General features: G+C 36.8%; 1 protein-coding gene across 3 annotated transcripts in view; it reads left to right on the top strand.

Moving 5' to 3' along the window:
* Positions 1-2,055, top strand: part of LOC122651910 (E3 ubiquitin-protein ligase RHF2A-like) — a 30,445-nt gene extending 28,390 nt beyond the window's left edge. For 2 of the 3 annotated variants that reach the window (XM_043845481.1, XM_043845479.1), the window contains exon 9: positions 1,677-2,055. The gene's annotated coding sequence lies outside the window, so the exon portion shown is untranslated. The remainder of the gene's footprint in view (positions 1-1,676) is intronic. The other variant, XM_043845480.1, reaches the window with a different exon arrangement.
* Positions 2,056-15,718: the final 13,663 nt, after the last annotated feature.

Here is a 15,718-nt window from a genome sequence, read left to right as displayed (position 1 = left end):
CTGATTTGGTTGTAATTAAGATCCTGTTCTGGGGTCTTTTGACTTGGCTCTACATTACCTTATTTCAACTAACACTAAGTTATTTAAAGTTATTTGTGTTGTTTCTTCACTAACTAACATTCAGCTCAGTACATCATTGCTGGTCAGATAACTAGAAAAGGGTGTACACTATGCATGAGGCTCCCACCACTGCGGGGTTTGGGGAGTGTTATAATGTATGCAACCTTACCCCCGCTTCGCGGAGAGGCTGTTTCCCGACTTGTAACCACTACCACTAGGTCGCAATGGAGCAACATTGCTCTGGTCATATAACTGCCCTATAAAATTTTCTTGTTAAGTTTTAAAGGAATACTTGGTCACACGACACTCCAGATGCAACCCTCCACTTCATTGATCCTATTCTAATCTATGTGCACCATCATCGTCTATTTCTCCTCCATGATTTGTGATTGAACCTAGGTACCTAAAATTTTCACTTTGCGGTATCTCTCTCATCAATTTTCAGCACTCTCTTTCTTCCCTTTTGTTACTAAAGTTACCCACCATATACTTTGTTATGTTGCGCATCTGATTATAGAAAATTGGAAAGACCTCCTTTGCATTTGGAACTTTACTTTATTGCTTTTCAAATGGAAGACTTTCCCTGGCTATTGACCATTCAACCTTTTTATGAAGAAGCAATTACTTGCCATGTTACGTGGACACTGGTGCAGGATATAGAATCTGACATGGACAGGAGGTGTTGAACTTTGCACAAAAAAAGAATTTGGGGACAGGGAGGGGGAATTCATAGTTAATTTAAATTTTTTGAAATAATTTCATTCCATTCTAATAATACCAATAGTTCTATTCGTGTTATGGAAGGGATCAAATAAGTTACATATTGTAACTTAATATTTGTAATACCACTATATTTTATGAATAATTTCCGAGTGGTTTAAATTTATGGGTTTGTGATAGAGTCAAAATGATTTTTAACATATCTCATGTCACAAACCACAAATAAAATAAGAGAAATGAGTTCAAAGTGACAATAAAATAAGAGAAATGCCACTAGATCCCTTTTATAGTGAAAACAGAAATACCACAAGGATCCTTTATAGTGAATGGCATTTTCATAAGTAATGGAACTTTTTTAATTCAATTCCACTCTTATTTTAGGTTGAATTTTGACGGGTGCATGTGGTTATCACATGAATCAACTTGTGCCCTTTCAAATTCTACCATATTCCCATTTTTTCATGTATTGTGCAAACATTATTGTTTGCTGCTCAGCTGATATGCCCATTTGTGTTGAATGTGTCCAATGTGTGCATTTATGTTGATACTGGTGATTATCCCATTCTGAAGTGCCATTTCAGCATACTGGGACATTCAGTCCAAAAGGTGCCCCTTTTTTTTCTGGAATTGTGTGTTACTCTAGGGAAAAAAAATCCCTTTTTTATCCCCTTTGGATGGGTGCAAGGAGATAGACTGGCTTTAACCCTGATCTGCCAAAATGATACAGGGGTTTGCATTCAATTTTCTGTAAGCTGCTCCTGTTTTATGGTTATGTTAGTTCATGTGGGGTTGATATGTGATCAAGTACTATTGCATGTTTTATTACGTTGATTGACAAAAAACTGAGATTTCCAGATTGGTGATAATGAAATAATGATGGTTTTTTGCTTCTTCAGGTAGTTGTATCAAATTCCAGGTAATGGATGCTGAGGATAAGATACATTGTGCTTCTCGCAGGCCAGTGATTCATCTACATGCATGGGAGGAGTATTATTGTTGTTTTTCTGATTCTATCAGCCATCTTAATCAGAATAAGGTAAAAAAGGTGCTCCCATTCAGACGAAGTTCTAAATGCGTTTTTGTAAATTTGTTTATATCCTGAATTAATTTCAAATATACGTTACTAATATTGTGTCAGGGACAGTGGATATCAAACTAGCTTGTGGAGTCTGTATAATTACAGGGAGAGGATTCTATCAAATTGTGAAATAACTTAAAAAAGTATTGCAGCGAAATATAAAAACAAAATTCTCTATGGGTATAGTTACCTACAAATTTTATTATGGGAAGAGGAACGGTAACCGGTCGCACAGCATGGCATGTACCTGTACCCAGACACAGCCGCATGCGAAATGACCAGGGCACCTCTGGTTTCTCTCCGCCTTTCAGGGGGTTACAATGGTCATTTTATCTGCTGTTGTGTCTGGGTGCAGGTACACGCTGCTGTGCGTGACCAGTTAGCATTTTTTATCCCTTTTATTATTTATTTATTTTCTGGTAGAGTACAGATTCTGACGAAATTATCAATTAGGATATCATGTACTCTAATGCAAGTCACTGCAGATACTACCCATATTGGCTAGTCCATGGGAAAACTTAATTCCAATCTGTCGGAGAGGCAATTGGCTGCCCTAGAATTACTGTTTGTTGTCAGAATATAGACACATCCATTGTTGTGATTAATAGATCGGTGTGACTATGGCCTTCCAAGACTTCTTTCACAAAGCATATATTCTTAAAATTAGAAGAAACCAAATTGTACTAATTCTCAAGACCAATGACCCAGAAGAGACCATGGACCATTTCAAGCCCATTTCAAGCCTGTTGCCCTTTGTATGTTGGGGGTGGTTGGTGTTAAGGTTTTCTATGTTGACATTGACTGGGCCTGGGCCTTGGAGAAGCTTTTCTTGAAGCTGGGTTTGGACCAAATTTCAACTTTGGCTCAGATGTATAGTGCAATGCATATGGTCAAGGTCAGATACTTGTTTCTTTTGATTGGGTTTCCAAAGTGGGGATGTTAGATCAACCTGGGGAGGGGTTAGACAGGGTGGTAGTGTGGTACTCTATTTTTTGGAGAAAGAGAACTCCGGTTTCGGTCGTGCAATGCATGCTGCCCCTGCGCCTTGACACAGGGGCATGCGAAATGACCGCCACAACCCTGGAACCCCGGAAATGACCAAGGGTGCGGTGGTTATCTCACCTGTGTGTCACAGTGCAGGGGCAGCGTGTCTGGTGTGACAGGGTGGAGTTCTTTCTCCCTTTTTTTTCCACTATTTGCACGGAATGCCTTTGCCCAAGGAAGGAAGGAATGTTTGTCCTACAATTTGGGGATTCCTTGATCTTGCTTAATAGCTGACTTAAGTTAATTTTGTAGAACTGGTGAAGAAGATCTGAGAGCTCCATTGGTGGAATGTGGTTGGAAGCGATTGGCCAAAATTGACCTGCTGAGCTTCATAGATATCCGAACCCTTAACTCACGTGTTAGCGGTCTTGGTCCGTCTGAGACCTACTACATATTCGCCTCAATTTGGTATTCGGTAGCGCCTCCGTCTGCATTGGCTCTTTCTTTAGAATGTTCTCCAAGGGAACACACTTCTGATGCATATTTGATGAAAATACATCATTGGTTTTAAAATGTTTAGGTATTTCATCAAAGACTTCAAGGGTAGATGATTTTTTATTCAAAATAAAACTAATCTTCAGCAAAAAAATATCTCAATTAGCAAGTCCTTCACGAACCAGATCACCATACATGATAGGCAAAACGAGAGATACAAAGACAGATCAAAAGAGAATGTCCCAAGTCAAGGAAATTTAAAGAAATTTTTATAAACATGGTTTCCCACATAAACCCTTGTGTTGCAATATTGAAGGTTACTCTTATCATGCAAATTAGGATCAGTTAAGGTCAGAGGAAGTTAGGATAACATTGAAAATAGACTGTTCCTTTGCTAAGGTTTGTTTCTCTACCTGTCCAAATAGAGAATCTTTGAAATAGTCGTGACGAGCGTCGCGAACAATTACTAAGACTGAATTATTTAAGCCTAACCTTGTTAAAGGTTTAATGGCTATCTGTACAAGGTCAATATGCACATAAGTAAAACCCCTTTCCCTGTGGTTCTGAAGTTGAGAAGCAGTGAGCAACTGATATTGCTCATGTTCAGAAATAACTGAGAGAGTACTCTCACAAGTTTTAATTGCATAATCACTAGTGAACTTAAAAGTTCTTTTGTGATAAATTCCAGTTTCACTAATTTTTGGAATATTCTAATTTTCAATATATTTTTCTAAATCCTTAAAAATTATTTCTTCACTATTTTGAGCAGAAGTATGAGCAGAACAAGAATCAACTGACAATCTCCTAGATGTAGACCTAAATAGGTTAGCCATAGGGAACAGTGGATTGGTATCTGTCAACACGAAAACAGTCCTCAAAATACCTTATGCTTTTCTTTCTTCAACGGCGACGATGTGAGGTCAGTGCGACTTGGGTGATACACAACCCCAACCTTTGGCTCTGATACCAGAATAGGTCTATCCAAGGAGACAGAGTATCCAGGAAAACAGAGTGATTAAAACACTAGTCTAGACATTTTCCATTCAATTCTAGCTTTGTCTCTCTTGAGACGAGCAATTTCTATTTTCCTTTGTTTTATATTGAAAGCTACCATAGAGATTAAACTATCATGGTATTACTGCAATTTTTAACTGTAGTTTTGTTCCGCAGTTACAGGGTCCACTTGTTAATTTTGTTGTAAATACCACAACAATAAGTATCTCATATTACTACAGTTTTGTTTCTTTAGTTACAAGGACCACTATTACTGCAGTTTTTAAATACTGCAGCAATAAGTATCTCATATTACTACTCATGAAGAAACCGCAGTTATAGGAAATTTATAACTGCGGTTTTTCGAAACAGCAGTTAAATATCTGCAACTACAATTGTGTTTTGTTGTAGTGGAGGGTCCTAGTGATCCAGACTCGTCCGGACCATCCATCCCAAACCTAGATATCTATTGTAGTGACGATCCCATTTCGGCAGTTACGGTGAGTCACTCTACCAACTTCTATTGCTAAGCTCGTCCCTCTCCCACCTCTCTCTCCCAACTTAGTCACGACTTTTGCAGCTAAGTCTTTTTAAATGAGGAGAGAGATAGCATGTTCATTAATGAACAGATACGTTTGCTTACATAAGTAAGAAGACGTCAAATGTACCCATCAACAAAAAATACATACCATATATACTCAACCAAATGCTATTTTTAAGAAAGGGGCAATTACTATCACTCCCCTATACTTGCCCTATATATATATAACGTTATATGTATAATGCCTTAAGGTTTTGAGTTGGAACCTTCTAACACTCGTTTCACATTGTCTAGATCGACTCCCTATAGATCTACTTAGCTAGAAGAAGGGATAATAATTTGTAAAATCACGGAATAATCCCACATCATCTGGGAATGTGCCATGGAATACGCATATATATTGTGGCCTCCTTACTTGATATGATACGTTTTAAAACAGGCTTCAGTCCAAAACGGACAATACCGTTACATATGTGGGGACCCCATGATTTAATTGTATGTATGATCCTTCTCTCTCTCACAAGATTCCATGAAAAAAAAATGGTGATAAAACATAGTAGTCTTCTTGCGATGTTGGACCCTAATTATAGAGATGTATTTTTCTCTTAGCCTAACCAAACTTGCTCAATCTATTATAGCACAATAAAGGCTACTTTCAGAAAAGAGAAAAGGGGAAAGAACCAATATCATAATTGATCACTTTAGTTCACTAATAGTTGCCTAATCAAAACCAACTAGGGCATCAATCATTTTTTTTTCCCCCTTTTGATGATCCAGTAACCTTGTGACATTGATGATGCTGTGATAAAGATTTAAATAAATAAACAAAAAAGAGAAACAAAAAGAAAAAGAAAAAGAGTACCCATTTGGATGATGGGTTGTTTGGTGTTCACTTTTTTTTTTGTTTTTGTGGGTTAGTATCTTAAAAATCATCTTTCGATCTGGCTTTTCTTTTTCTCCCAAGAAGTAAGAAAGAGACCAATTACACACATGTTTCAAATTTTAGGAATACCTTTGCTTTCTTTTTGTTTTCTATATTTCTATTTATATAATATAATGAGTGTTGTTTAATTTATGTGCTCTAAGAAAACACTGGACATTTAATAACACAAATATAATGGCTGCATGGGCTGGCTGTTTGTGTTGGTCAAAAGGTCGATATTCCATTCCCTCTGTCTTTCTTTCATTTGTTCCCTTCTCTCTCAAGTCCCAAAGTTAAATTTTTGATTAATAATCTACTCATGAGGATGTCTCAACCTCACAGAAGTTGGGGGGAAAAATGGATTGCCAAAATGGGCATCGCAAGGAGAAAGGGGATTAAAAAGGCACTGTTTAATCTCTGGTTAATTTCACAATCTTTAGAGCACTTTAACAAAGGAAACGTGGACTACATTTATGTATAATCTATCTATTCAAGATATATAGAGTTGACCCCAAGAAATAGGTAGCTAGAGATGATCTTCTGCATGGCTGAAGTAAGTAATTCATTTATATAAGACAAGCTATGTTCATGGCAACATATATGATTCTATTTTTTTTTTTTGTGTCCCCAAAAATCTATAAGCAATTGGGTTCTGTTCAAATACAAAGATTTTTCATCCCTATATAAATATAGAAGAAAAGTTCTCTCAGCTGGGAGAGTACACCGCCCAAGCTCAAACATAGTGGGAGCGAAATGATCGCCCCACCCCTATGAAAGATGGAAATCTCTCATCCCACCCCCCTCAAGATGCCAACATGCATGCTCTCAATGGCCATCATGTAATTTTGTGTGTGAGACCATTTCGGTCTCCTATAGTGCGAAGAAGACTCTCACACTACAAGAAAAGGCTTCTTTTGCAGCATTTTTTAAGTGTCGCCGTAGCTTAAAAAAACGCCGTTATATGATTCAGCGGCGTGTATTACAAACGCCGCACATATGTCGTCAAATGTACTGCCGAAAATGTATCACGGCGTTTATGCCATATGCCCATGTAAGTATACTTTCGCCGGCGTTTGTTAACAAATGTCGCCATATATATTTTATAACGGCGTTTTCTGAAATGTCGCTATAGATTGGTAAGCGTTGGTATAATATGATTTATTTGCGGCATGTTTACATAAACGCCGGTAAAATATCCTAGAGCGGCGTTTCTTAAACGTCGGTAAAAGGTACATATAGCGGCATTTAGTAAGAAACGCCGCTACATATGGTATTTTAAAAAAAATATATTTATTTACCTAATCCTTTAACCTGTTATTTTTGTGGTGCAAATCCTTTAACCTATTGATGTGAAGAGACATAAGACTTCCACACACAAAAAAGAAGAGAACATTCATCCCTAAAAACAATGAAATAATGATAAGATCCAAAATAGTTTAAGTTTACCTGTACAAATGACCGTTTGAAACTTAATTACATTTAGTCTACCTTACCCCAAAGAACACTTACAACCTATGACTAATTATTAAAATTCAAAAACAAAATAAACAATGTATGTACTTTGCTCTATGTCTTCAATCAATGAACACCTTAGACAAGGAGTGGTTTAAATCACCAAGCAACTCCAGTAAACACACAAAATTTAGCAATAACTCATTGACATTAGTATTCAAATGGACGTTACCTGCAGCAATATAACCATGTACCAATCTTTATTAGCTTGATCATGTCAAAAAAGTGTCTGGTTTGAAATCAAACTCGCAATAGGCAATACCTGTAGCAATATAACCATGTATCAATTTTATCAGCTCATATCGGCATAAAGTATCATAGAGAACAAAGAAGAAGAATTTACAATGATTGATACACCATCTCTATGTCACTGTATAGTTCAATCATATCTTCTGATGATATCTCCAAAAGAACAAACTAAAAAAGAACTACTGCAAACACACTTTTGCTAACTTTCAGCTAAGAAGCATGACCAGATTTTCAGTACATCATCTATATCCAATTTCAACCAATGAACATGCCTAAACTACCATGAAAAAAATAATGCTAACAGCTATATCTTTAAGGTTGAAAATCGAGTTCAAAAAATACCCAAGTTTGTAAAGAAAACAAAGGAAATCCTAAACCAAATGGACTAGGTTCCCTACTTGAGTTAGAAAAAGATAATAAAGTCAAAGAACCCAGAAAACTACTACTCACTTGGCTGAAAATGCTCGTTGTTTTTCTATTCTTCTTCTCTGACCTTCCTCTCTCTCGTCTCATATAACTCTGCAACAATGTACATTGACCTAACAATGGAAACATATAGACACATTTCTTCGAAAGTGAAGAAAATAAATACAAAGCAACAATTAAAAATAAATAATGTGGAGAAGAAAGTCGTGTTTTTTACAAAATTTGTTCGATGAAACAACTTCTTCACGACTGAACTACCATGCAAAGTTCCACACCACACCACAACACCTATCTCTGTTTGTTTCCGGAGTTTCTAGAACATTAAAAGAAAAAAAAAAAAAAAAAAAAGAGCATGTATGAATCAAACAAATTTTCATGTACTCTAGAGTTGCATTGGGGTGCCAATAGCAATGGGGAGTGCAGTATACAAAATGGGAATTAGAATGAAAGGAAGAGTAATTATTGAGAAAGAATCATGAACAACTCTATGCCATCATGTGAAGTTTGCTACACAGAAAGCTACTCATTTAAAAACATCTAGACCAATTTACAGAAGAACAAAAGACTATCCATTACCTCATCAACATCTCCATTGTCATTATAAAAATAATAAGTTAGTAGGCCAAGAGAAAAGTATGAAGTCAAATTCAAATTACCGTAGATGTTGGAGCATAGGACATCATGTTTTCATCCCTAAGAAACTACATGAATGGTGTCCAATCATTACTCCACCACCTGAGCCATTTTAAAGACCTCGCTGATCCATTCATAAAATGAGACTTTCTCATGGCGGATGAGGAAACAAATTGCACTCTTTCATCACACTCAAACCAAATATTAGAAAAGCACCAAAGAGGGAGAGTCATGAACACACATTTTCACAAAAGCGCGAATAGAACTTATGGATATTGTCTACTGAACAGAAAATATTCAAGAATCGAGAGAGAGAGAGAGAGAGAAAGAGGGATTGACAAAGCTACCAAATCCACATTACCCTTTTCCCTCCTTTTCTCTATTTTTTTTTCTTTCTAGACTACTCTGTAAAATCTTTTCTATATATACCCAGAACCCATGGTACTCAACTTTCATAACAAACAGCCAGGAGAATTGAGATAGTCTCCTTTCACTTGTTAAGGTTTGCTTATTGAGGGGAAAACAAAGTAAAACAATGTCTTTATTAACTTCGATCTGGTTTCTTTATTTTATCTTTTTATTTATACATTCTATTTGTTCATTTACTTATTGATCTAATTGTTTATTTTCAGCTAAACCACAAGTTTATTTACTATTTGAGTTTGCACTTTCCCTTCTTTAGAATAGATCTGGAAGAAATTTTCTTTTGATAATCACCAAATGTGAATAAAATACAGTACCCACAATAAATAGAAAAATAAAAACAGAGCATTAGTTACTATATATGAAATTCATTTACCATATCTGTATTGACTAGAAAATTTAGAGATTCTTCTTTTTTTTTTTTTTTTTTAAATTCCTTTTTTGCATTAGATTTAATCTTTTCTTTTTCTTTTTTCATTCTTGTAGTGCCCTTGACTCAAAGGTATCTCTCTCTCCAAACAAATCTCTAGTGCCAGAAACAAAACCTTTCACTCCTAAGGAAGAACCAGACAGTCTCACCTGTTGTGCTGATTGTATCTCCAATTTTGAAAAAGAGGCAGCCATATTCACATCAGGCCAGCAAAACCCATCTTCCTCTCTTCTTAGCTCTTGCAATTCCAAAGACATGGTCAAGGGTCCAACCAACTTGCCTTACTGGTTGCACCCATATAAAGCTGACACCCATCACAAGGTAAAGAGATGTTGATGATGATGTTTTAAACAACTTTCAATTAAGTTCTCTTCCTCTGTTCTTACAACGTGTCTCCTTTATTAATATTTTATTTTTTTCAGGATGATTTGGTTGAATTGAAGAAAAGATGGAACAGGTTATGCCACAGCCTACACCATCTAAGGCCTAATCACATCCTCCACCAGAAAGGCTCTTCCTTATTCAACAACCAAAACTGAAGTGCCAAGAGCTATACCTATTCAAAATCTTACCCTTGGTGGCCTTCCACATCTCAGTACAATCAAACCAGCATTTTCCCTGAATCGACTTCGATTTCTTTCACCGAGTCTATATCGGAGACCAACCATATCACAAGCATTGCATCTCAATTGAGAAGTCACCAGTCACGAACAATTGAATTTGGTTTCACTAATGAAGAGGCATGGGAACACCGGCAGTCAGAATTGAGCTTGGATTTTCTGAAAAGCATGGAAAGCCAGGAAGTGAAGACCACTCTTGCTCTTGGCAATCCTCTTTTCTCAAATTCCATGGCATCCAAGGTTCAAAAAAGGAAGGAAAGATGGACCCAAAAAGTGATCTCTGTAAGCTATTGCATGAGAATATCCCTTGGCAATCTGCGATAATCCCTTCCATTGCAGAAGCTTTAATAGGTTCCTCCAAATTGTCCGAGAAGAATGGGAATTGGTTTCTAATTCGAGGGATGAATTGTATAGGAAAGAGAAGACTGGCACTTGCAACTGCTGAGTCAATTTATGGGTCTACTGATCACCTTGTCCACTTGAACAAGGGAAGAGAGAACAAGGACACCCAATTGTCTGTAATCCTCATAGAAGTCTTGAAAGAGAACCCAAAATGTGTTGTTCTATTGGACACAATTTTTTCAGATGAAGTTCTTTCTATAAATTACTATAATAGCCCAGCCAGCCTCTCTTGTATCAGTCGCAAAACAACCTGACTCACTGATGAGGATCAGAGAGTCAGGTTGTGTTAATTCTAAGTACTCCAAAATTGAGGGGGATGGGGCAAGAAGCTTAGAATCATAAAACTAAGATGAGAGGGATAAAGTTTCAAATCAGAAATCCACCGATTTACATTCCTCATAACAGAAGTGGGGTTAGGAAGGGAGGGAGATTGTGAAAAACAACATTGATTCCAGGTTAACCAAATGAAATAACATGTAATAGAAAAGATGGATAAGAAAGATTGTTTATCTTGAACCTGGGATGAGAGTGAGAACAGCAGAGAACTAAGAAGATTAAGAATATGCTAGGGCTGAACAGAAGAGATTGTTTGGGATTACACCATTATCAGTTCTAACTACTCCAGTCACTCTCAATGTCTAGACTGAATTCTGAAGTGAATGATTTTCCAATCATTGACTACATTAGACAGCTGGGCATAAAAAAGAAAAAAGCCCAAACAATGGACCACCCATCCAAGTGTGTTAGTATGTGGCTATTAAGTACACTTTAACATCCAACGTTAGTTAAGTGCATTACCCAAAAAAAAAAGTTTAGTGCTGTCTCTTATCTAAATAGAACTGCACTGGTTTCGTTAGAGTATGTAGAACCCATGAAATCCGCCGCTGGGTATCTCCTTAGAGAGAGAAGTTGTGGCAGAGCCGGTCAATGCCACACTATTGTCAATGAATCCCAACATGAAAGACGCACCAAAGCACAATAAAACTGATACCTCAGGAAGAGACAATACAATAGTGCAACACTGCAACCATTAAATTCAGAACAACAATAAAATAAAATAACCCAGGTAGTGTTCTTTCTCCCTAAAGGAAAACACAATATAAACTATTTATAAACCCTATCAAATAAATCTTGGAGCCTCCGTTGTACTGGTATACCAATACATTTTCCCAGCATTAAAAACAAAGAAAGTTGTTGCAAGACACCTTACTCCGAATGGTTTAATCTTTCCACCTTTTTCTTCCTATTCTTTCTACTTCTTTTTTTTTTTTTTGGGGGGGGTTCAACCGTCATCTTTTTCTATTTCATCTCTCTCCTATTTCTCCTCTTTCTTCAGTTTCCATCCTATCCCACCAGAAGCCTTACTTTCTAGATTTTGTTCCCATCAGCCCCCGAAGAATCGGAATTCTTATCAAATTTCAAATTTCTGATAGAAGCCAAAAGTTATGACATTAGAAAAGCCCTTGTGTCTGCCCCAATTCCTGTCTTGATCCAGGAGTGTTAATTGGCCAGTCCATAAGTAATTTACATCTGAACACATAAGATAGCCATCAGGACAGTATTTGATATTTAACAAATGCTACACTCAAGCCCACCCTATGTGCATCCATACCCTGGTCCCACTTCAAGCGATCAATAATGAGAATTCAGGCAGTTGGTTAGGATCACCAAACTAGAGCATTCTTTACTTTTATCAGCCTCATATAACGAGACATTCTTCTTTTAACGGTATCTTTTCCCTACCAAATTACAATGCAAGAGGTGTTGGTTAGCTAACCTCTAGGGGAGATCTACAAAGACAGAGGCCTCCAACAACCATGAAATTAACACCCTAAACCATGTAATGTGAAAGACATTCTTCAAAAATTTTTTTCCCAATAGAATTTTTTAATGCATTAAACATTCTACAATGAAGGCTTAGTGTACTGAGTCAGCAAATCATGGCAACCAAAAGGGAAAATTAGATTCAAAGTATAAAAACTTCAATATAAAATTATAGCCTTGGAATGACTTACGCCAAATTCAATCTTCTTAATTTAATCATCTAAAGCTGAGGGCAAAAGTAACGGATCTCTTCGGGGAAAATATTCAGCAGACTCAAACTATATCTAATGTCTGTCTATAGGGATAAAAAGCTAATAACAAGTAAAGTAATGAAAAAATTGAGGTGAAATTTTACACTGCAATAAAGTGAAAAAAGCAAAGGCTCTAGAATGCTATTTTGATCTTTAATCCAGGCAGTCTTGCAGGTTTCTAAATAGATGTTGGGAGTCTAATTTCAGGTTCTATCATATGGGTCATGTACAGGCTGAATAAGTCATGTGATTCCCATTCCTATCGCAACGCCCCATAGATTTCAACATTCAGTTGAAGCATACGATCACTTACCCTATAGTGCACTTTGATTCTATCACCTTTATGAGCCTGAATGTCACAAGATTCTGGCTTAAACTGCAAATAGAAAGAGCAGAGGAAATAGGAGAGAAAAGAGGAATAACAAGAGTACGAACGTACTAAGTTCCTCAGAGTAGGAGATGTTCCTCGAGCAGGGAGGACAAGAGCAACACCAATGTCAACTACAGCAGGCTGGAGCTCCTGGTAGTGGTGGCCGGAGCAACACCAACCCTAGAATCCTCCCCTTATTCCTCAATCAGTTGTTTTAGCCCCCAATGGTCCACAACGGTTGCAGCGGGAGAGAGATTGAAAGAGATTTGGGAGAAATCTCAGAGAGAATGTGAAGCTTAGATAGGGAAGAGGAACGGTGAGAGATTGAGAGGGATTTGAGGGATCGTGATAGATTGAGAGAGAAACGTGAGGGATTGTGATTTGAGAGTTTAGAGAGGATGTTAGCGCGCGGCAAGAGGCGGAAAATGAAAAGAGCTTGGGGTTTTTTCGTGAAACTTCCCATATAACGGCATTTTTTCCTAAACGCCCTAAAATGAATATAGTATGATACTACGGCGTTTACAAGTAAATGCCCCAAACAATGTTACATACCCCGGCAATCCAAGACAAATGCCCCCAACGATGTATGATACTACGGCGTTTACAAATAAACGCCGTTGTGTTTTTACATACCCCGGCAATTTAAAACAAACGCCCCTAAAGATGTATGCTACTGTGGCGATTACAAATAAACGCCGTTGTATTGTTACAAACCCCGACAGTTCAAACCAAACGCCCCCAAAGATGTACTTGTAGCGGCAATTACGTATAAACGCCACGATTTCTACTTATTATACTTTATATACCGACGTTTGTTAATAAACGCCATCGAATGTTCCTATATGACTGCGTTTACCAGTAAATGCTGCTAAAGCCCGTCTAAAAATGCCACGAAAAAACCCTTTTTCTTGTAGTGTCAATAGAAGGGTTCGGTCTCTGATCATGTGATCTTATCTATGATTGATTATCACAAACCCAGACCCTTCTACTGATAAAAATTAGGGATGTAAATGGATAGCCAAAAATCCATATCCGATTTGTGTTCGAATCTGTTTAAGGGTTTTCGAATCCGGAATTTTGGTTTGCGAAAATATCTGAATCTGTCTGAAAGATAATCGGATTCAAATTTGGATATTTCCATTTCCAACCGGATAATATCCGATTAATTAACTAACCGATTGTAAAATGGAATTAGTTTAATATTTTTGTAAAAACATATGATATACCTAATCTGAAGTTCTAACCCAAATTCTAACTATGAGTCCATTGGTAATCGGAGTCAGAAATCCGTAATCGATATAGGTCAGATTCGTTTACTAATCGGATAGTTTATCAGATTGAATAATGTCCAGATATTCGATAAACTCCCGAATTTAAATATGATATTAATTTTCAAAATTCTGTCAGATATCAGATCAGATACGGCTATGTCATTCGATAAACGGATTCAAATTTAGATATTAGTAAATCCGAGCTGAATCCAATCCGTTTACATCCCTAATAAAAATCTATTCATGATTGTTTTCTCTATAACATGTTACTTCATATAGAATGCTCACAATTACTGCCTCTTTAGTCTTTAATCATACTCCACAAAACTCAACCCAGATTTTGACCAACATTTTAATAAGTGTTTAGCAGCTCATCTGATAATGACATGCCTATAATTGAGTGCTTTTTTGAGCTAACTCATCCTGATCATCATTTATTAATTTGTGATGGTAATTTAATTTCTTACCAGAATCACACAAAGCTAGTTGAGCTTCAGTTATCTCTTTCCATAAATAGATTATTGCTGCTTATATGGATTTTGGTTTTACAGGGAGTGCACAAGAGGTAGAAACTCGGGGGTTACTTATGGGACTTCATAAGGCCAAATCTTTGGGCGCAAACAAAGTAGACGTTAATTTGGAGATAGATGCACCTCATTGTCCATAGGAAATTTGCACTTATCTATTAGACATTAAATCTGTCATGAAGTCATTTTTCACATGTTTTTATTATTAAAAAAAAAAATAGAACTTCTATTGATTTAGCACGTAAATTAACAATACAAGTAGGGCTGTAAACGGATCGGATTCGGCTCGGATAGTGCTATATCCGCATCCGCATCCGATTAGCTATCGGACGGATACGGATCGGATATTTTATCCGTTTACATGTAAATATAGCTTTTCGGATAGCTATAGCCTATCCGTATCCGCATCCATTTAGTTTTCGAACAGATTCAAATAGTACTAAATGGATACGGACACGAATACGGAAACGGATTTTGACTATTCATTTACACCCCTAAATACAAGCAAGATCCTTTTTTTTTGGGTAAAAATACAAACAAGATCTGCTAAACTTAAATTTGATAGTTTTGATCTTGTGACATCTTTCTTATGTTAGTGATTTTTCTTTTTCGTAAAAAAAAAAGAAAAAAGAAAAAAAGAAAAACCTTCTTAATTATGGAAATCACCCATTCTCTAGTTCACTCTAACTCTTCTAACTTCTCTCCATTACTATCCACGTACTTATAACTACTTAGCCACCTCTTATACTAACCATGCAAGGATAGATACTACCATGCATGTAACATATATGTTAAAAAATCATTATTTGATTAGGACCCTTCATCCTGTGACTAATCATGTGAACAAGAGACACATTGCAAACGATCGATGTGAAGCCCCATCTAACCAATTCGGATTTTCTAAGAGATGCCCTCAAGGGAAGACATGAAAATACACAAAGATGAAGTATTAGGTTGTTGGTTTACTATTATTCCTGAACCCCACCC

This window comes from Telopea speciosissima, chromosome 2, assembly GCF_018873765.1.
Source record: "Telopea speciosissima isolate NSW1024214 ecotype Mountain lineage chromosome 2, Tspe_v1, whole genome shotgun sequence".
NCBI lineage: Eukaryota > Viridiplantae > Streptophyta > Magnoliopsida > Proteales > Proteaceae > Telopea > Telopea speciosissima.
This window is presented reverse-complemented; position numbering and strand designations above follow the sequence as displayed.